This window comes from Schistocerca piceifrons, chromosome 5, assembly GCF_021461385.2.
Source record: "Schistocerca piceifrons isolate TAMUIC-IGC-003096 chromosome 5, iqSchPice1.1, whole genome shotgun sequence".
Classification (NCBI taxonomy): domain Eukaryota; kingdom Metazoa; phylum Arthropoda; class Insecta; order Orthoptera; family Acrididae; genus Schistocerca; species Schistocerca piceifrons.
In genome coordinates this window covers 431,026,818-431,048,922 of record NC_060142.1, presented here as the reverse complement: position 1 = coordinate 431,048,922, position 22,105 = coordinate 431,026,818, and positions in this window count along the sequence as shown.

The following is a 22,105-nucleotide window of genomic DNA, read 5'->3' as shown; positions in this document are numbered from 1 at the left end:
CCCCCCCCCCTCCCCGATATTTTTCCGAATCGTCTCGTAACATGAGTCGGGAAAGGTATGTTGTTGTATAGCTGTCTCGTTTTTTCCACCGGATTTCTTCTCCGTCAGCCGCAAGTTCTAACTTGTACTCATTATTCAGAGAACCTTTGGAGTAGAGTGTGTGAATATTTAACACTAAAATAATTAAAGTTTAAAGTACTGAGGTGCCACATGAATTTTATTACCTTTTATCTCAAAATCAGGAAACCAGATAAACTGATTATTTTTTAAGAGGCAAGCTAGCATCAAAAAAATACCGGAGTATAATTATTAATTATCGAGCACAATAATAAGACGTCACAACTCTCATCACTCGAGTCTGTCAGTGCGGAGAAACCACACAAGAACGTTCCTGAGGCAGCTGGAATTAACTGTTGACTTTTGTGCTGCATAATACACCATCCTACGCACACAAGTGTTGCCCTTGGAATAACTAGCCGCAGACTGTGTTTGCAAACGTGTTTCGAGACTGGTTCTTAGATCTAGTATGCTTTAAAGTACAGGATACTAAGACTTGCAACGCCACATGCTATCAGCCTGAAAGCTAGTCACGAACTGTGTGATGAACTATATTCTCTGCACACACGTATTGCCTATCTGAAAGCGTGTACTAGAATTCGGGAGTGAGTATACCTGCAGTTTCATGAAAGCCCGCTCAGGGCGCGCCCTTGATTGGTCTTTTCAGTCCACCAATGATAAACAAGACTAAATAAAACCTTTAATTAACTGTGAAGTATGAAATTAGACTTGTTGAAATCGTAATTACGAGGGTCACTCGAAAAGAAATGCACACTATTTTTGTAAAAATACAGTTTTCATTCTGCATGTGTAAAAATCTTACAGTGTGTAGATACGTCCTTCCCCCTTGTTTTCAAACTTAGTTCAACCTGTTCCCGTGAGTGGTGTCGTCACAGCATGTCTTCAAGATGGCTGCTACACTTGACGTTCATCAAAGCAAAGTGCTGTCATAGAATTCCTGTATTGTGAAAACGAGACAGTGGGAAACATCCACAAGAGGTTGAAAAAGGTGTATGGAGATGCTGCTGTCGATCGCAGTACAGTTAGTCGGTGGGCAAGCAGGTTACGTGATGAAAGCGGGCACGGCAATATTGAGGATTGTCCTCGCAGCGGCAGGCCTCGTACTGCACACACTACAGACAACGTGCAGAGAGTTAACGAATTGGTGACTGCTGACAGATGCATCACAGTGAACCAATTGTCACGCTACGTTGGGATAGGGGAAGGAAGTGTTTGCAGAATACTGAAAATATTGGCGTTAAAAACGTTTGTGCCAGGTGGGTATCCATGATGTTGACAGGTGTTCACAAAGAAACAAGGAAACCGGTATGCAGCGAACTTTTGGAACAGTACAAGAATGGTGGAGATGAATTTCTTGGAAGAATTGTGACAGGTGATGAAACATGGCTCCATCATTTTTCACCAGAGACGAAGAGGCGATCAATGGAGTGGCATAATGCAAATTCACCCAAGAAAAAAAAAAAAATTCAAAACCACACCTTCTGCTGGAAAAGTTATGGCTACGGTGTTTTACGATTTCGAAGTACTCCTGCTTGTGGACATCATGCCAAGTGGAACCACCATAAGTTCTGATGCATATGTGACGACACTGAAGAAACTTCAAGCTCGACTGAATCGTGTTCGACCACTTCGGCAAAAGCAGGATGTTTTGATGTTGTACGACATGTCAGTCAAAAAACCATGGAAGCGATCACATGGACAACACTGAAACACTCGCCTTACAGTCCTGACCTGGCTCAATGTGACTATCATCTCTTTCGGAAACTGAAAGACTCTCTTCGTGGAACAAGGTTTGAATATGATGACTCCCTTGTGCACGCTGCCAAATAGTGGCCCCAATAGGTTGGTCCAGAATTTTACCGTGCGGGTATACAGGCGCTGGTTCCAAGATGGCGTAAGGCAGTTGAGAGGGATGGAAATCATGTGGAGAAATGAAAATATTGTTCCTAAAGGATGTATCTACACACTGTAAAACTTCCAAACACGTAGAATAAAAGATGGATTTAAAAAAAAGTGTGCATTTCTTTTGGAGTGACCCCTGTAGAAAGCCAGTAGTGTGAAAAAGATCATCGTCCCAGTAGGCACTCTACTCAAACATAAAAAAGTAAGTAACGCCCTTGGTGCGAATTCTAACAGGTGAGTCACATCTTCCGTTGTGTACGCTTCACCACAACTCGTCCTCATTCTCATGCCATCTGCTGTTTGTGGGATAGGATAATCTACTGACTGATCTTGCCTGAATGCACTGAATGATAAAATGTACCAAGATGTGTGTCGAAATGGGACAATAATGCCATAACAGACTGCTCAGCTCCGTCTGTAGCTCTGTTGACGACCATGCTAAGCTAAACAAAACCTGATGCCGGAAGGAAGTTTAACGTCCCGTCGACGACCAAGAAACTTAAGCTCAGATGTGATAGCAATTATAAAGCATTGACACACAGTCAACACGAATTTAGAAAACAACGTTCTTGTGAAACACAACTAGTTGTTTACCCACACGAAGTGTTGAGTGCTGCTGACACGGGATTTCAAATTGATTCCGTATTTCTAGATTTCCGGGAAACTTTTCAAATTGTACCTCGCAAGCGGCTTGTCGTCAAATTCTGTGGCGTTCCCCAAGGTAGTGTTATTGGACCTTTTCTGTTCCTTATGTATATAAACGATTTAGGAGACAGCCTGAGCAGCCGTCTTAGGTTGTTTGCAGATCATCTTGTCGTTCGTCGGCCAGTAAAGTCATCAGAAGATCAAAACAAAATGCAAAACGGTATAGAAAAAATATCTGTATGGTGCGAAAATTGGCAATTGACCCTAAATAATGAAAAGTGTAGGGCTACACGATAAATCAGTCATATGTAAAGGTCGTAAATCAACTAAATGCCTAGGAATTACAATTACGAACTGCTTAAATTGGAAAGAACACACAGAAAATGTTGTGGGACAGCGGAACCAAAGATTGCGTTTTATTGGTAGAACAGTTAGAAAATGCAGCGGATCTACTAAAGAAACCGTCTACACTAAGCTCGTCCGTCCTCTTTTGAAGTACCGCTGCACGGTCTTGGGTTCTTACCAGAGAGGACAAAATGAGTACATCGAGAAACTTCAAAGAAGAGCAGCACGTTTTGTATTATTGAGAAATAGGGGAGGAAGTGTCACTGACATGGTACAGGATTTGGGGTGGGCATCTTTAAAACAAAGGCGTTTTTCGTTGCGGAGGAATCTTCTCACGAAATTTCAGTCACCAACTTTCTGCCCCGAATGCGAAAATATTTCTTTGACACCTACGTACGTAGGAAGAAACGATCGTCATAATAAAATAATGGAAATCAGAGCTCTAACGTAAAGATATAGCTTTTAGATTTTTCCACTCACAATTCTATAGAGAATTGTGAAGGTGGTTTGGTGAACACTTTGTCAGGCACTTAAATGTTTTTCGCAGAGTATCCATGCAGATGTAGATATATATGAAGAAAACTACAGTAAAAGACTGAAGAAGCAATTAAAAAAAACAAGAGAAGATATTTATTTGCTCTGTGTATCATAATTTTTTTATACGATGTAACCCAGATTTTTTATACGTGACTCTACATAAAAACATAACAGATTCGAAACCTTAGGGAAATTCGAAAATACGTCGACAAAACAGTGGCTTTGTGTAGTGGATTGCAGTTTATCTTAATAATAAATAAGTACATGATAATGTTCGTGATGGTACAAATGTCCGAAGCTTTCGACTACGGCACTTGTAGTGTTCTTCCGGGCTATACCATGCGCTTAAATTTCGAGGCCTAACATTACAAAAGTATATGAAATTGAAGTGGTTGTAAATAAATCGATTTAGTGGTAGAATTTTAGGAAAGTGCAGAAGGGCACACAAGGCTACAACTCGTAAGCTTGCAATCTGCAACAGCTAGTTCGTAAGGCAAATTCGATGAAAATCAAAGTCTTCCGGTAGTAGTTGTAATAGTCTCGTTCTGACTGTACGAAAATTTTACAGACATCTCATTGAAGTTAGATGGGGATCGTTGGAAGCAAGTGTCGTTCTTCCCTTTAAAGGCTGTTGAATTGGCTTGACGCATTTTTTAGTGCGACAAGCTTTAAAACTACTCTGTCAAAAATTTCACATAATGACCATCAAGACAGGATAAAGGTATTCGTAGCACATACGTTGACACGTACCTTACCAAATGGAACTGGTTAGACAAAAATGATAATGCTAAGACATGGACCAATAGAATGGACAGCTTTCACGGAGAATGCTGAACCAGGGGTGTAGCTTGTGGGAAGTTGAACTTGAGAGACTCGATCGGGTACTGCAACTGGAAGGAATTTGTATAAAGCGGCAAGTTACATTCCGGCAGCAAGTTTTAACTGGTGTGATTGCGGTTCAGTCATAGTGAGCTTGAACCAAGATGTGAGGGTAGTATATTTACACTGAGAGAAGATCACAGAAATATGCTTTTCTTGTAAAGTGGTTTCGAAGAACACACAAACCGCGGGTTTTCATGGCCCGTAATCTGCAAAACAGTCTATACTCATACTAACTGTCTTAGATTTCTTACAGTCCTGCATTACGGTCTAGAATAGCACGGTTTCGTCAGCTTGTTAGTAATTTTGACTAGTGGGATAATCTCAGTTACTAGTAAGATAAGAGTTAGGGTACAAATATTTCGCTATGGCGTCCGCAAAAGGAACACAAGTAACTCTAAATCTGTCGAATGGTACTTTGAAAAGAGCAAAGAACAGGAATGAGCAAGAACAAAAATATTTTCTCTATTGACGTCGAAGATGAGTGTGACAGTGAAGATATCTGGTCGCGTATAACAGGTGTAGGTGAAACCAAGTTAATTGTTGGATGTTTCTGCTTAACGACGATATTTGGAATATGCTGAGGGGCAGAGGCTTTGAACTTTCGGTTCAAAAGAGAACGCACAAATGATGACACGTGAAGGTTAGTAGAGATTCTTCTTCTGTAGAAAGATGTATGCGCGAAGCATACAACCGTCACACCGTAGCAAATGACATGACAGAGAACATGAGCAAATTCTGGTCTTATGTAATAGCGTTAAGCGAGTATAAGGGTTTCATTCAGCCTCTTGTTGACCAGTCTAGTGTAGCAGTTGAAGATAGCAAAACGAAAACCGAATTTTTAAATTTCACCTTTAAGACATCGTTCACACAGAAGAATCGTGCAAACATACCGTCAGTTGACCACCGGACACACTCTTGTGTTGACAATATAGTAATAAACATCCCTGGCGCAGAGAACTGAAAGATTTGAAGGCAGATAAATTACCAGGCCCGCATGGAATCCCATTTCCGTTTTACAAAGAGTGCCCTGTGGCATTATCCTCTTACCTAGCCTGCATTTGTCGTGAATCTCTCGCCCAGCACTAAAGTCTCGACTGCCGAAAAAAAAGCGCAGCTGACTCCAGTATACAACAAGGGAAAAAGAAAAGACATGCAAAATTACGGACCAATATCCCTAACTTTGGTTTGCTGCAGAATCCTTAAACATATTCTCATTTAGATTATATTAAACTACCTTTAGACCAAGAAGCTTATGTCCACGGCTCAGTGTGGTTTCAGAAAGACTCGCTCGTGAGAAACTCAGTTTGCCCTTTCCTCACGTGATATACTGCGAATTAGGGATGAAGGTCAACATGCAGATTCCATATTTTTAGATATCCAGAAAGCATTTGACACGGTGCCCCACTGCAGAATATTAACGAAGGTAAGAGCATATGGAATAAATTCACCGATATGTGAGCGGCTGGATGACTTCTTAAGTAATAGAACCCAGTACTTTGTCCTCGACGGCGAGTGTTCATCAGAGACGAAGGTATCGTCAGGAGTGCACCGTGGAAGTGCGTTAGGACCGCTATTGTTCTCTATATACATAAATGACTTCTCGAATATGGTCGACAACAATCTGCCGTTGTTTGCTGATGATGCTGTAGTGTACGGTAAGGTGTCGAAACTGAGTGACTGTAGGGAGATACAAGACGACGTAAACAAAATTTCTAGTTGGTGTGATGAATGGCAACTAGCTCTAAATGTGGAATAATGTAAGTTAATGCGGATGAGCAGGAATAACAGACCTGTAATGTTCGAATACAGTACTACTATTGTTCTGCTTGATACAGTCGAGTCGTTTAAATATCTGGGCGTAATGCTGCAAAGCGATATGAAATGGAACGAGCATGTGAGGTTTGTGATAGGCAGGGCGAATGGTCGATTTCGGTATATTGGGAGAATTTTAGGAAAGGAGACCTGTAAAGGAGAACTTGTGAGACCTATTCTTGAGTACTATTCGAATGCATGGAATCCGTAATAGAACCGAGCGAGGTGGCGCTGTGACGAGCACACTGGACTCGCATTCGGGAGGACGACGGTTCAATCCCGCGTCCGGCCATCCTGATTTTGGTTTCCCGTGATTTCCCTAAATCGCTCCAGGCAAATGCCGGGATGGTTCCTTTGAAAGGGCACGCCCTGTCCTTCCCTAATCCAATGAGACCGATGACCTCGCTGCCTGGTCTCCTTCCCCAAAACAACCCACCCCCAATCCGTACCAGGTCAGATTGAAGGAAGATATCGAAGCAATTCAGAGGCGGGATGCTAAATTTGTTACCAGCAGGTTCGGACAACACTGAAACGTTACGGACGTGCTTCGGGAACTCAAATGGGAATCCGCGGAAGGAAGGCGACGTTCTTTTCGAGAGACATTGTTGAGGAAATTTAGAGAATCGGCATTTGATTCTGACTGCCGAACGATCCTCCTGCCACGAACATACATCGCGCGTAAAGACCGCGAAGATTAGTTTCGATAAATTTTGGCTCATACGGAGGCATACAGAAAGTCGTTTTACCCTCGCTCTATTTGCCAGTAGAATAGGAAAGGAAATGACTGGTCCGAGCAAATGGGTTCAGTGGTACGTGGATGTAGATGGGATTGGAAATAGCTACATTAACAACAAAATATTCATATTGCAGCATTCTCTACGGAGTACACTAGGCCCGAGGGCATCGGAGTATGGTTTTTCACGCTTTAGCTTCGTTATGAAGAGGAAAGGGATTAACAGAATGTATTATTATAACCAATACAGTGATTTAATTATTCTGCTCAGGACTGAAATCAAATCAACGCCTAGCGCTATTGTGGAAGACTGAGAAGTATGAAATAATGAGATGTCGGAAATAAAACTTGTGAGCAGATATTAGGCGAAGAAGAAATATTTGCAGATACAGATAATGCGAGTTATGAACCATGGACCCTGCCGTTGGTGGGGAGGCTTGCGTCCCTCAGCCATACAGATGGCCGTACCGTGGGAGCAACCACAACGGAGAAGTATGTGTTGAGAGGCCAGACAAACGTGTGGTTCCTGAAGAGGGGCAGCAGCCTTTTCGGTAGTTGCAGGGGCAAAAGTCTGCATGATTGACTGATCTGGCCTTGTAACACTAACCAAAACGGCCTTGCTGTGCTAGTACTGCGAACGGCTGAAAGCAAGGGGAAACTAAAGCCGTAATTTTTCCCGAGGGCACGCAGCTTTACTGTACGATTAAATGATGATGGCGTCCTCTTGGGAAAAATATTCCAGAGGTAAAATAGTCACCCATTCGGATCTCCGGGCGGGGACTACTCAAGAGGACGTCGTTATCAGGAGAAAGGAAACTGACGTTCTACGGATCGGATCGTGGAATGTCAGATCCCTTAATCGGCCAGGTATGATGGAAAATTTAAAAAGTTCGGTGGCAGGAGGAACAAGATTTATGGTCAGGTGAATACAGGGTTATAAATACAAAATCAATAGGGGTAATGCAGGAGTAGGTTTAATAATGAGTAAAAAAATATGTGTGCGGGTAAGCTACTACAAACAGCATAGTGAACGCATTATTGCGGCCAAGATAGACACGAAGCTCACGCCTACCACAGTGGTACAAGTTTATATGCCAACTAGCTCTGCAGATGATGAAGAAATTGATGAAATGTATGATGAGATAAAAGAAATTATTCAGGTAGTGAAGGGAGACGAAAATTTAATAGTCATGGGTGACTGGAATTCGAGAGTAGGGAAAGGGAGAGATGGAAACATAGTAGGTGAATATGGATTAGGGGTAAGAAATGAAAGGTGAAGCCGTCTGGTAGAATTTTGCACAGAGCATAACTTAATCATAGCTAACACTTGGTTCAATTATCATAAAAGAGGGTTGTATAGATGAAAGAATCCTGGAGATATTAGAAGGTATCAGATAGATTATATAATGGTAAGGCAGAGATTTAGGAACTAGGTTTTAAATTGTAAGACATTTCCAGGGGCAGATGTGGACTCTGACCACAATCTGTTGGTTATGAACTGTAGATTAAAACTGAAGAAACTGCAAAAAGGTGGCAATTTAAGGAGATGGGACCTGTATAAACTGACTAAACCAGTGGTTGTACAGAGTTTCAGGGAGAGCATAAGGGAACAATTGACAGAAATGGGGGAAAGAAGTACAGTAGAAGAAGAATGGAACGCTCTGAGGGATGAAGTAGTGAAGGCAGCAGAGGATCGAGTAGACAAAAAGACAATGGCTAGTAGAAATCCTTGGCTAACAGAAGAAATATTGAATTTAATAGATGAGAGGAGAAAATATAAAAATGCAGTAAATGAAGCAGGCATAAAGGAATACAAACGTCTCAAAAATGAGATCGACAGGAAGTGCAAAATGGCTAAGCAGGGATGGCTAGAGGGCAATTGTAAAGATGTAGAGGCTTACCTCACTGGGGGTAAGATAGATACTGCCTACAGGAAAATTAAAGAGACCTTTGGAGAGAAGAGAACCATTTGTACGAATATCAAGAGCTCAGATGGAAACCCAGTTCTAAGCAAAGAAGGGAAAGCAGAAAGGTGGAAGGAGTATATAGAGGGTCTATACAGGGACGATGTACTAGAGGCCAATATTATGGAAATGGAAGAGGATGTAGATGAAGATGAAATGGGAAATATGATACTGCGTGAAGAGTTTGACAGAGCACTGAATGACCTGAGCCGAAACAAGGCCCCGGGAGTAGACAACATTCCATTAGAACTACTGCCGGCCTTGGGAGAGCCAGTCCTGACAAAAGTCTACCATCTGGTGAGCAAGATGTATGAGACAGGCGAAATACCCTCAGACTTCAAGAAGAATATAATAATTCCAATCCCAAAGAAAGCAGGTGTTGACAGATGTGAAAATTACCGAACTATCAGTTTAATAAATCACAGCTGCAAAATACTAAAACGAATTCTTTACAGACGAATGGAAAAACTGGTAGAAGCCGACCTAGTGGAAGATCAGTTTGGATTCCGCAGCAATATTTGAACTCGTGAGGCAATACTGATTTCACGGCTAATCTTAGAAGAATGATTAAGGAAAGGCAAACCTACGTTTCTAGCATTTATAGACTTAGAGAAAGCTTTTGACAATGTTGACTGACTCTATTTCAAATTCTAACGGTGGCAAGGATAAAATACAGCGAGCGATGCCTATTTACAATTTGTACAGAAAGCAGATGGCAGTTATAAGAGTCGGGGGGCATGAAAGGGAAGCAGGGGGTGGGAAGGGAGTGAGACAGTGTTGTAGCCTCTCCCCGATTTTATTCAATCTGTATATTGAGCAAGCAGTAAAGGAAACAAAAATTCGGAGTAGGTATTAAAATCCATGGAGAAGAAATAAAAACTTTGAGGTTCGCCGATGACATTGTAATTCTGTCAGAGACAGCAAAGGACATGGAAGAGCAGTTGAACGGAATGGACAGTGTCTTGAAAGGAGGATATAAGATGAACATCAACAAAAACAAAACGACGATAATGGAATGTAGTCGAATTATGTCAGGTGACGCTGAGGGATTTAGATTAGGAAATGAGACACTTAAAGTAGTAAAGGTGGTTTTCTATTTGGGGAGCAAAATAACTGATAATGGTCGAAGTACAGAGGATATAAAATTTAGACTGGCAATGGCAAGGAAAGCGTTTCTGAAGAAGAGAAATTTGTTAACATCGAGTATAGATTTAAGTGTCAGGAAGTCGTTTCTGAAAGTATTTGTATGGAGTGTAGCCATGTATGGAAGTGAAACATGGACGATAAATAGTTTGGACAAGAAGAGAATAGAAGCTTTCGAAATGTGGTGCTATATAAGAATGCTGAAGATTAGATGGGTAGATCACATAACTAATGAGGAGGTATTGAATAGAATTGGGGAGAAGAGGAGTTTGTGGTACAACTTGATAAGATGAAGGGACCGGTTGGTAGGACATGTTCTAAGGCATCAAGGGATAACAAATTTAGCATTGGAGGGCAGTGTGGAGGTTAAAAATCGCGGAGGGAGACCAAGAGATGAATACACTAAGCCGATTCAGAAGGATGCAGGTTGCAGTAAGTACTGAGAGATGAAGAAGCTTGCACAGAATAGGGTAGCATGGAGAGCTGCATCAAACCAGTCTCAGGACTGAAGACCACAACAACAACAACATCGAAGATACGGGGTTTATGAGATGTGTAGCGATAAAATAATTAAAACATGATAGGGAGAGTTGAAGAACATACAAAGTTATTCGAATCATAACTACGTCGAAGATACAAATGAAAAATCATTGTTAATTAAGGTCGTAGTAATAATTACCTTAATAATTTCAATACCCATAACAGCTGTTGTAGATCCCAATAGTCTTACTTCCTCTTCTTACTAAGGACAGTGCTGCGTGACACTAAATTCGTATTTCATTACCGTGGCTAACAATGGTTATGGAAAAAGTACTGCAGGGCAAACATATTCGAAACCCGCTCGTTGCCGCCGATTCCGCGTAATGTCTCGCTGCAGTGACAGCGGTGATCCCCTTCAGCTTAGATGTAATGCCTCACGGCTGCTGATTCTGCGTAGTGTCTGTCTTTCCTTTAAGGTAGAATCAAACACAAACCTATCTGTAGATCGCTATTCTGATGGTTATTTGCTTTTTGAGAACTGACTGCACCGCGATTCTCTGTTGACATACACACGACAGATGTCCATTCTTTGCCCACTCACAAGCTTAGGTTCCGTTGCCTGTGAAAGCAACGGGGGAATCCAGCATGTTTCGTTTTCTTCGTGCAGTAGTTCATCCACGAGCCGCTCTTCCTCTCTGCTCCGTCATGACAAGAACAATCCTTTGCTTGCGTTGACAGGAACTTCCTACTTTCCTTAAGTCAGCCATATTGTATATGTCAGCATGGATTTTCTTTTTGATTTTCTTTTAAACTGCACAAAAAACTTATGAACATATTTCGAAATTTATAGTATGTCACTAACAAAAAAATCTCTTCTTGTGCAGTGGAGAATATTAAAATATCTGTAAAAAAAACAGTACATTAGCGCAGGTTCGAGTCCTCCCTCGGGCATGGGTGTGTGTTTGACCTTAGGATAATTTAGGTTAAGTAGTGTGTAAGTTTAGGGGTTGATGACCTTAGCAGTAAAGTCCCATAAGATTTCACACACATTTGAACAATTTTTTGTACATTAGCTGCCTCAAAAATGACCTGATCTGTAACGATATTTCTTGTGGAATATAAGGTATAACTATAGCACTCTTACAAGTTTCCGTGATGTTCTTCAAACATTATACAAAACGAAACAAATCAGAAGTAAAATCAAGAAGAAGAAACTTGAACTATTATTAACGAAAGAAACAACAGGGGAAAAGGAACATACGAAAGGAAGAAAAAAGATAATGAATTAATGAAGAAGTTTTGGGAAGGAAAGACAGTGAAACTCTCTCTTAGAGCGGAACATTCTCGAATAATAACATATACGAGGGTTGGAACTTATCTAGTGGCAACTATTTATTCACAACCGATACAAAAGAGTTACATGTTTGCACCTGTTACTGTCCTTCAAAGTAGTCATCAGCATTGTGTAGAACCCGTTACCAGCGATGTGGAAGGCGTAGTATACCGTTAGCATCGCCTGTTCTGTTGATGGTGCGAATGAAGCGGTCTGCTGCCTGTCGAATCTCTGGAACAGTTCTGAAGTGAATGTTACGAAGTAGTTCCTTCATCTTCGGAATCAAATCAAAGTCACAAAGACTTAAGTCCGGAGAGTATGGTGGATGGTACAGTGCTTCCCAGTCCCATCGACCGAACAGAGCAGCCACAGCTTGCGCTGTATGCGCCCGTGCATTGTCTTGCGAAATGATGGGTGGCTTGCGCAGAAAGTGTCGCCGGTTCTTTCGCAATGCTGGTCGCAGGTGATGCTTCAAAAACGAACAATAATACTGTGCATTGACGGTCTTATTGACTTATGTTCGAAACAGGCTTATTTATGTTGAAGTTATTTTATTGATCTTCACGCAGCCGCTGGGCTAAGACATTTTTCATTTATTAGTGTGTATGTAAGAAATTAGTTACCACTTATGTAATTTTGAAGTTTATGTGTAGATTGTATTACTGGTCTACATGTTATTTTGATAACTTTTTAGGATTTCTGAAGAAAGCTATATTATTATAGCAGAAACCATGGTCAAGGTTTAAAATAAACATAATTTAGTGCAACTGTGGGCTGTGTTTCATTCTCGCGTTGTAAGTTTATCATGTCAACCGACGACCATACATTGCAACGAGAGGACTCAAGATATACCACATCTCCTGCGGCGATTATGATCTCATTGTGGTATATATGAATCCATGACGTATTCATTATGTCTTTGCCATTGTCGAATAAAGTGCATTTCGTGGAAATGAGTATAGACAGCTTTTTACGTCGCCTACCTCTGAAAATTATTAGTGGAAAACCACTAGCAAAATGTTTCATGAAAAATAAGTAACATTAGTTACATTATGCCTACCATCACCAATGAAGAAGATTTCTTACCAACTGCGGCTTTTATGAAATTTTTATTAACTGGTTGGATGTATATGAAGTAGTCATTCAATTTTGAGAAGTGCTGTAAGACAGAAGAATATTTTTAGGTTTGTAACAATTCGAAGACGCAAATTTACAAAACTGTATTTTGGTTTTTCAAGGATAGGGGAGAGATGGAAACGGTATATTGATGAAAAGTAAGACGTCCGGTTACCTGGCAAGTAATCCTTTGGTATATTAATGCTGAAAATTATCAGTTTCAAACGTAGTAGCTAGAACACACAAACGATTCGCTTATTTCATTGTCTGGTTAAACAGCGTCGCTTGTTGTCTGACAAGTGAGCAACGAAACAAATCAAAAACTGAGTGTCACAATTTCTAAATGTGACCATCCAAAGGAATTTTCGTTTTTGTTTTTTTTTTTCGTTCTTTAATAAGGAGAACCTGCGGATATTCAAGAATTTTACAACATACAGTAAATTACATCAAATATCAGACGATGTTGTGGTGTAGAGGGGGCACTACACGGGCCTACAATCACAATTATATTCATTATCAAAGTTTCGTATTCAATAGATCCGTTTCGCTACACATAGCAAAAATGTCCTTGCCACCAGTTTTTAATCTGTGCAGCTGTTTCTGCTGCTGTTGATCTAGAAACCCTTCGCAGTCGTTTTTGTCGCAATACCGGTCGGTAATCTGCGCCGCTAAAAGAACTACTTTCTTGTTGGTACAGTCAAGGTCTACAGGCCGGCACCTCAGATTATAAGTCTCAGGCACGAGTCCCTGTCCGGACGTACGCAATGCAGCACGGATGCTTTACTACCGAGCACCATAAATCTCGAAGGATACACTGTGCTTGTTGATTGGTCGAGTGTAACATTGGCGCGACTGGAAATGAAAGAAGAGCCGTTTATTTCAAAAGTGTCATAAAGTTTTCGTTATATCCCAGTTGTTTTGGCTCTATTCCTCCGACGCGACGTGAGTGCCGGAAGTAAATCATCTACATCTACATCTACATTGATACTCCGCAAGCCACCCAACGGTGTGTGGCGGAGGGCACTTTACGTGCCACTGTCATTACCTCCCTTTCCTGTTCCAGTCGCGTATGGTTCGCGGGAAGAACGACTGTCTGAAAGCCTCCGTGCGCGCTCTAATCTCTCTAATTTTACATTCGTGATCTCCTCGGGAAGTATAAGTAGGGGGAAGCAATATATTCGATACCTCATCCAGAAACGCACCCTCTCGAAACCTGGCGAGCAAGCTACACCGCGATGCAGAGCGCCTCTCTCGCAGAGTCTGCCACTTGAGTTTATTAAACATCTCCGTAACGCTATCACGGTTACCAAATAACCCAGTGACGAAACGCGCCGCTCTTCTTTGGATCTTCTCTATCTCCTCCGTCAACCCGACCTGGTACGGATCCCACACTGATGAGCAATACTCAAGTATAGGTCGAACGAGTGTTTTGTAAGCCACCTCCTTTGTTGATGGACTACATTTTCTAAGCACTCTCCCAATGAATCTCAACCTGGTACCCGCTTTACCAACAATTAGTTTTATATGATCATTCCACTTCAAATCGTTCCGTACGCATACTCCCAGATATTTTACAGAAGTAACTGCTACCAGTGTTTGTTCCGCTATCATATAATCATACAATAAAGGATCCTTCTTTCTATGTATTCGCAATACATTACTTTTGTCTATGTTAAGGGTCAGTTGCCACTCCCTGCACCAAGTGCCTATCCGCTGCAGATCTTCCTGTATTTCGCTACAATTTTCTAATGCAGCAACTTCTCTGTATACTACAGCATCATCCGCGAAAAGCCGCATGGAACTTCCGACACTATCTACTAAGTCATTTATATATATTGTGAAAAGCAATGGTCCCATAACACTCCCCTGTGGCACGCCAGAGGTTACTTTAACGTCTGTAGACGTCTCTCCATTGATAACAACATGCTGTGTTCTGTTTGCTAAAAACTCTTCAATCCAGCCACACAGCTGGTCTGATATTCCGTAGGCTCTTACTTTGTTTATCAGGCGACAGTGCGGAACTGTATCGAACGCCTTCCGGAAGTCAAGAAAAATAGCATCTACCTGGGAGCCTGTATCTAATATTTTCTGGGTCTCGTGAACAAATAAGGCGAGTTGGGTCTCACACGATCGCTGTTTCCGGAATCCATGTTGATTCCTACATAGTAGATTCTGGGTTTCCAGAAATGACATGATACGCGAGCAAAAAACATGTTCTAAAATTCTACAAGAGATCGACGTAAATCAAACGATTTGCAAAGTGCATTTTTGGTATTTTAAGCTAAATAATGAAAACTCTCCTCACTTTGTCAGCCTTATTGTAGTGTCAGTTTAGTAACAATCAGAAAACGGCATAATATAATTAAGTAGCTAGATGGTTTTAGAGTAAAGGAACATAAGCCTGAAGAACAGTTTAATTATGTAAATGTGGTTTTCATCTGCAACCGAAATTTATACAACTTTTAGAAACACTATGTCAGTTCCAAAACTGAATTTTACATTCATGTCATCAATCAATTTTCAAAGAAATTAATGACAGTTATTCAGTGGGCGCTGCTCTTGCATCCAGTCGGCTGATGAATGACAATGCTGTGCAAAATAAATGTCGACGAACAGATGCCGAGCACGTTCTTGTGTGGGCATGATTAATTAAGACCTAAAAAACAAAAAAAAGGTAGAAAAATACTGGTGGATTTATGACAGGTTAAACAGGCAGCCATAAAACCCCAAAAACGGTAACTATGGCGAAACTGCAATATGAAAAGATATGAATCAAAACGTGTTAGTGAGGAAAGTAACCGACTCATTTTTGTTGTTATTTAGTAGTTCAGACGAGGAAATATTTATTACTTTTTCCGTTTCATATAACTTTGATGTTTTCAATGCCTTCTAGAGAGGATTATAAATATCGACTTTCTGTTAAGGTGGTTGTAAGCGCGTTATCAAATACGCAAATAAAACTTTTATAGCTACTACTTTACGAGCAATGGCACTTGGTTTATTTGAGAAGGGGGTCCCAGACATTTCTGTGGGTCAGGCTGTGGACTAGGTATCAATTTTAATTTAAATATCCATTCAGAAATTGGTAATGTTTCCGTGACTGCAGATGCCACATGGTTCTCAAGGTTGTAGTCATCAACGAAGCATTAGTGCCTGTCTAGACTTTAGTCCAAAATGTGCTTCGACATTTGACGGATATGAAGTGCAGGGAGTAACCACTATTAAGGCTTGATAAGTTTCAATTCAGAAACCAGGGAACACAAAACTTAACTGACAAAATATTACCAGCTGGTATCTTCCGTGACTTGTCAAAAGCATTTAACTTTGCAGTTCACACGATTCTCCTAATGAATATCAACTGTTATGGTATCAGAGACCTTGCTGGTTAGTGGTTATAACTGACAGGGTGTAATGTGTTGCATTAAGGACATCAGGGAATTTACACAAAGAAAAACCATCTTCGGAATGTAGAAAACTGCAACAGCTATACCATAAGGATCAGTATTGAGCCACTCTTCCTTTTGTTATATGTGAATGATGTTCCATTACATATCCAAGACGTAAAAAAATTCTTGAAAATTAGTGAATGGTACTCTGCAAACGGATTTTAACTGACTTCACATGAAACACAAAACATGCAATCCAGAACTGCACAAAGACAGATAACACCATTATAAATAATCCCTGAGAGTAAATCAGTTATAATATTTTGAATTTATGAAACTTTATACTGACAAGAATGTGACTTCTGAGTCACATATTCCAAATCTTCGTAACAACTCTGAGCTCTGCATATGATGCATTGCACATAATATTAGATTTTTGAGATGAAATGTAGAATCGTTGACTTACTTTACCAGTTTTCATTCACTGATGTCTCATTGCATCATGTTTTGCTGTAACTCATCACTGAGGAAGGAGTGTTCGTTTCCTAAAAGCGTGCACAGAGTATAATGTGTAATGTCACTCTAGAAAACTCTTGCAGTCAGCTCTTCAAACAATTGCGCATACTGACAATAGCCTCACAGTATGGTACATTTACGCCCATATGACGTTTGTTGTCAACAATCAACCTCAGTTGGCAAACAACGGTAGCATTCATAGTTAATATAATAATACATGGTTGCGCAGATAAAATTAGCCTATGTAAGTACAAAGGAACGCAGTGAAATTACAGAAACGAAGAGCTGAAATGGGCTTACCATTTATTTACAATGAAAAGTACAGTGAAAAATACGTTTATGGAAGATGCTGAAAGTGAACTCCTGCTGCATCAATACACAGCTGTGCACGTCTAACTCGTCTAAGCATATTCAGAGACACCCGGCGATAAGTTTGGATATCGATGATGGCAACTTCATGGCTGATGTTGTCATTCAGTTCCTGTATTGTGCATGGATTTGTTTCAAAGACCTTACTCTTCAAGTGCCCCACAGGAAAAAAATCACTGGCTAACGTGATGGCTAAAAATGTTTGCTGATAGTTCGTTCCTCAGTGAAGATATCATGGATTCGTTACAGGGATACCTTATACGCATGGCATGTTGCCCCATCGTATTGGAAGAAGCAGTATTGTCTTCCATATTCAGTGAGTTGAGCACAAAATGTATCAAATATTTCCATACATGCAAACGTGTTAAGTGTAGTGTCAAAAAATATCGGTCGAATGATGCGCGTTCCTGTTGCACCCCACCAAACGCCGATTTTTTCATCATGGAGTGGTTGTTAATAAGCAATGTTAGGATTCTCCACTAACCAGTACCTCGTGTTCTGCGAAGTTCAAAATCCACGTGCAGTAATCTACACGTTTATGACTGTCATCCTCCCGTTATTACTGCACAACGGCCACACGATGTGGCTTCACATTAAGACTTTTCAATACCCTCTGGCTGCTCCTCCTACTTTCGTGCGTCTGTTGGGCCTGTTTACGTGTAGACTTCTTTTGTTTCTGAATAATTCTTCAGCGAAATGTCTGCAATAACTTGTGATGTGCGAACTGAGGGAATTCTTTGTCGTTTTACATTTTGCGCAGATCCGTAGGTGTGCCAATTTTTATACAAACTCTGTATTGCTCTCGTACTGGCAGTCCTCTACCAGGGTACTTGATCACGAAAATTTCCCGAGTTTCCTTAATCGAACTTGTTTCACACACGCTTCCACAATTTCAATTCGTTCTTTTATCGACGAAGTCATTTTGCATACCGCAAAGACAAACGTCTAACTTAATTGATGAGATAAATTGAAATACTGACAGAAAAATGCTAATAATCGTTTGTTGCATAAAACGGTCAACTATTGTAGCTATTTACCCTGTTTCAGAGGTCGAAATATTGCTTTCGCATTCAGAGGGGAGGTGGGCGACTTTCAAGCGTTCCACGCTGTAGAAGGGGAGATGATTTACGCTATCCATCACTTACAATCAGCCATAGTGTGCCACAGAAAGGAGTGAGGTATTCAGTAATAAAAATCTTTGACCAATGATTTACAGAATGTAATCGATAATAAAATTAACGTCAAACACAAAATGAAACCATATCTGCTTGACAAATCCTGCTGCTCCATATAAGAATTTCTGAATGTGTAATTATATTCGTGTGTGTGTGTGTGTGTGTGTGTGTGTGTGTGTGTGTGTGTGTTTTAAGGAGCACTGCGTGCCGTCGTGCCTGTTTGATAAGGACTCCAAACACCAGCAAAATAAGTGCACTGCACTGCACTTTCCCAGAAACCTCCAAAAAACCTACACGACTTAATGTGGGGGAGAGTATTGCACCTTATCAGACTTTCCCATCTACCCAGCCCTTCGATACAAATTTAATGCAGTTTATTATTACATTTTTTTAAATGAATGCATTCACTTTTTATAGGCTGCAGACTTTCTCAAAAGTTACTCCCAAAAATTATCGTTTTTCCAAATGCGAAACCTGTTTCCAAGGTACGGCATGATAATGTACCTGGGAACAAATACGCCATTGAAATCTGAAAGCGTTGTAATTGAAAGAATCTTGTCAATACTGTATTTACTTGTCCATCTGTTACATTAGTACTCTACTAGACACCAATAATCAGTAAACGAACTCAAATTTAGGAGAAGCATTATCAAGAACCAATTCCGTTTTAAATACATTTTTACACGGAAGCTATTGGAAAATAACACAAATTTGCATTTCCAAGACTGGTAAAATTGTTAATACGTTAAAGAAACACAGTTCATTTTCAGATATTACGTGTTCTATAGCAAAAACATCTTACATTTCAAGGTACAAAGCGGTGTATGAACGACAAAGTACGGCTTAATCGCCCACGTTAAATGAATAGTTTTAAAAAATTGTAGTGTTTCACTCAACATAAAACTCTGCTCCTGAAGAATTAGCAATGTATTCCAAGTGGCTTTAATATATTATACTGCATTTAAATGTGTAGAACGCGGAACATCAACAAATACTGCACGAAACACAAATTACGTGTTATGACAACAAAACCTATAGAGAGCAGCAGAAACAGTTTGTCTCTAGTGCGCATTCCTTCGTGTGGTTCTAAAGTCGGGTATTAGGCTCAAGTACCGACCAAAAAGCACACGTTCGTAGTTACACCGTTTTCTAGGAACAATACTTTAACCTACTCCAGATATCGCCACTAATCTTGAAACCGAATTATAGCGGGTTCTTTGTCTTTTTATAGGCATTGCATTGGTTTTAACCAAATTGAAAGAGGTGTTATTCATTACAGTAATTATTTCTGCACTTCCTTTAGCGTCGTCCAATTACAAGACATTCCTATGGATTGGGCATCGCCAGTGAACATTCTAATAGTGCTGCTGACGCTATCTGACAAATTGTTCACGTACGAGGCTTATCCAGAAAGTAAGTTCCGATCGGTCGCGAAATGGTAACTGAAGTGAAAACCAGAAACGTTTTATTTACACCAGTTAGGTACACCTTCCACCTACTTCTGTGCATAGTCACCGCTCCTACTTCGAGTGATGTCATAGTGTTGTATCAACTTTCCAATATCCTCGTCATAGAAAGCAGCCGCCTGGGTTTTCGGCCAGTTATCTGCACAGGTCTACAGATCGTTTTCTGTGGAAAAATTTGTCTTCATAGCCAGCAGAGATGAGACTAAGGGGGTGCCAATTACGGACTGTATTGACGGTGATCAAACGCTTCTAATCGGAAACGGTGAAGGAGCGTCTTCATTACCCCTGCAGTGTGCGACCGAGAATTGACATGAAGAATGACATGCTCGACAGTTGTGTTATTATGTGGGCTGCATGACACAGGCGAAATCTCTAGCCAGGCCCTCATACATCGCGGGAGACGCTATTCCCTACGAATCTGTACGTGCTCACTGTGCACTCAAAACTGAAAAGAGCGACGGACATACCAGAGACACTGCTCAGAACATCTGTGCAAAGCTTTACCGGATTATATTAACAGAATCTTCCGTCGGTTGTTGGCAGAACAACATTATAATAAATGAAAAGCACCAGTTTGCTTTTGTTCTACAATATTGTAGAGCAAAAGCAAACTGGTGCTTTTCATTCTTTACCGGAGTTTTCCAGTGGTTTCCATTTCACGACCGATCGGAACTTACTTTCTGGATAACCCTCGTATATTCAGGACATAACACTTCCTAACACACATCCTTTCGACGCATATGTTATTTTCATTTCTGTCGAACATTCGCCATTCTGATGTAAGTTTTCTAATTTATACTTTCTAAGTATTTGGATGTCTAAGTGAAAGTTTTCAAACAGAGTTTATAGGTTAGCTTCTCACAAAGGAAACTCCACAATGCACCCCGCTCAGATTTAGTGGTAGGATTGTCCAGTGGATAGCCTGTCAAAAACTGAACACAGAACGGGCATGACACCAGTAGGATTTACTGAATTGTGAAAAAAAGCAATGCAGAAACACTGAACGGTGCAGGCTTAAGATGTGCAATATTGAGGGATGCTGCACAGCCGCGGTGTCGTGGTTAAGTGGTTGCGGTGTTGGACTGTAATGCCAACAAGCCGTCTTCAGAACTCACTCGTCTTTTTTTCCCGACATTGTGAACTGTCCGTCCGGTCATTGAAATATTTGTTCTCTTTCTGTTGTCTTGGCAGTTTTCATACTATACATTGTTTATACAACATGGGTCATGTGGTAAGAATACGTTACTGTCGCAAGTAAACGTGATGAATAGTGAGAGCAGGTGAGATACCACATAGAGGCCTCAAAGAAATGAAAACAACAGATAAAAGGGTGTGAACTGTGTTATGACAAAGGCATTCTGTGGTGTCACCGCCAGACACCACACTTGCTAGGTGGTATCCTTTAAATCGGCCGCGGTCCGTTAGTATACGTCGGACCCGCGTGTCGCCACTATCAGTGATTGCAGACCGAGCGCCGCCACACGGCAGGTCTAGAGAGTCTTCCTAGCACTCGCCCCAGTGGTACAGCCGACTTTGCTAGCGATGGTTCACTGACAAATTACACGCTCATTTGCCGAGACGATAGTCAGCATAGCTTTCAGCTACGTCATTTGCTACGACCTAGCAAGGTGCCATTATCAGTTACTATTGATATTGTAAATAATGTACAGACAAGAACTACGTTCAACATTAATGGATTAAAGTTAAGTATTCTACCAGTTACCTCCTTTTTTCTAAGTTCTAATTACCTTGTCCTGTTCCAGACCTCACGCCAGCCTGCGTGAGCTTAAACGCGCGCCTTTCGGCTTCCTCTCAATTTAGTGGATTGGTCTCCTGCCAATCCACAACACATTCAACAGTTAAAACTTCCAAAACGGAAGGCAACTTCAAAAACGTTAAAATATATGTTCTGACAGAGCACAGAGATACTGTGTGATTGTGAAACAGTTGCGTTCATTTGTTGCAGCTTATGTGTCAAACTATTATGTTTTCACTATTTCCTTGGGAGTGATCTCAATCACATTCATGCGAACACCTAAATCGGGCAAGGAGGCATATGTTACATTACCGGACCTACGAATTAGGTGCGTTGGTAACACATTCCTATCATATGACACTAATGCCGTGAATGACACACCAGACATGTTTTCTGGTGGTGGTTTTGGATGACTTGTCGCCTTGTCGTCAAACATTTGTGGTTCCAATTCGAAACCCACATTCTTT